This window comes from Solanum tuberosum, unplaced genomic scaffold (assembly GCF_000226075.1).
Source record: "Solanum tuberosum cultivar DM 1-3 516 R44 unplaced genomic scaffold, SolTub_3.0 scf00355, whole genome shotgun sequence".
NCBI lineage: Eukaryota > Viridiplantae > Streptophyta > Magnoliopsida > Solanales > Solanaceae > Solanum > Solanum tuberosum.
Genome location: NW_006239277.1, coordinates 595,845 through 597,857, shown reverse-complemented (window position 1 = coordinate 597,857; position 2,013 = coordinate 595,845).

Here is a 2,013-nt window from a genome sequence, read left to right as displayed (position 1 = left end):
ATATATATATATATATATATATATATTGTATTGGTATAATTAAGATTTTTTGCTCATAAATTACTTATTAGTCAATAATACTATAAAAGTGTCAGACTAACCAAAAACTTAGCATTGTACATAGTATGACTGTTATATTTTTTTTAAAATTTCACAATTTTTATATCTAAACGATCACCAAAAATTCAAAAGCATATGGATATGCTATCTTTTGTGGATTCCATTCCCCACTCCCACAAAAGCTAAAAGAAATATGACCCACCACTCCTTGATTAATGGCCACCAAATTAGATGAGTACAACCTACCGTACCCTTTTCTAACAAATTTTATAATACATACACAAAAATACACATATGCTAACATTATTTTCTTCTACTAATATTAGTTATGGTGAAATAGTGAGATCAGTTGCCGAGCCAGAATTTTTTAATAAGGGGGTTCAAAATCTGACAAGTAAACACATGAACTAGTGGAAGAGGGTTCGACATCTATTATATATACCTAAAAAATAATTTTAACCATGTATAAATAGTAATATTTTTCGTTGAGGGGGTTCGGATGAATCCCCTAAGTATATGTTGTGTAACATCTCGCAAATTGAAAGAACTAGAAAAAGCTAGAATTAGAAAGAGTGATTTTTGAAAATAATAAAAATCTGGAAGATTGGTGAAGTTTGAGTTTTTGGTAAACTTCAAACGACCATAACTTCTAGCTCAGGATGACTTTGGTGTGTTTCCAGATATCGTAGAAAAGATCTTGGAATAATCTTTCCAACGCCGCCAAGTTTGCGCGATTCCGAGTTCGTATGAGGGAGATATCTCCATTGGAAGTTGGGTTGTTCAAATAAAGAAATGTTCAATCCGAATTTTAGAGGGGCATTATGGTCTTTTCCTTACCCAATTATTTTATTTCGTTTTTGGGTAATTAATTGGGGTCTAAACTGATCTTAGTCAGTTTGCACTTTTGGAAAAAAGAGTTAGGGTTTTGACAAAAGAGAAAAGAAGAGGAGAAAGGGGGAAAGGAAGCAAGAATCGTCAAGATTTTCACAAATCACTTGTGGATTTCGTCAAGGGGTGATCCCTACGAGGTATGTGAGTTCACACAACGTTAGGTTCGTTCACTCACGCGCCAAGCATGTTTTTATTCAATGTAATTTCGTCCTAAAAAGATTGAGAATTTGATGTTCTTGAGTTATTTTTCTTGAATTGCTTTCGTTCTTGAATTTGGGATGAGATTAAGGAGTTCTTGAGAGTTTAAGATTGATCATTAGAGTTGCTTTGAGTTAGATTCTTGTGTATATGTTGTGGGTACCTGAATCTAAAGAGATATGGAGAAAAATAATCGAAATTAGGCGGATTTGGGCTAGAAAACGAAGAAGGAACAAGTCGGGCAAATCTGGGTACCCTGTTCCTCAGATTTGAAAATTTTCCCCTAGTGTCGTGGAGCGGTCACGGGCCATTCTGCCTCAAAAGTTATTTTTGTGACCAAAATTTAAATACACCTCCGCGTCACGGACCAGCTTTCAGATAGTGATTTCTTGATCTTTTCTCATGTTTAACTATCTAAATTCATTTTCTAAACATCATGAGATCTTTCCTATCACAAATCATAATCCTTGAATCCACAATTCAATTCAAGGAAAGTTAAGAGTCAAGTCAAGAGAAGTTAAGAGTCAAGTCAAGAGAAGTTAGGAGCCAAGTCAAGAGAAGTTCATAGAATCTTCCAAAAGTCTTTTACAAATGATTTACCTTTGTTTTAAGACTTGAGTTTTGAGTTTAGTAAAGAGTAAAGTTGAAGTTCATATCTTCAAAAGTATATGGGGACTATGTATTCCCAAAGAGTTTAAAATGTTTTCACATTTTAACAAGGAAACTTTGATTTCCAAAGAGCCTTTGAGTTAGTCTTCAGAAAAGAGTAAATGCTTTCACAATTAAGCAAGAAGGGAAACTGAGATTTCCAAGATAGCCTTTGAGCTAAGTTTTGAGCAATTATCTCAAACCACAGAAAGAAGT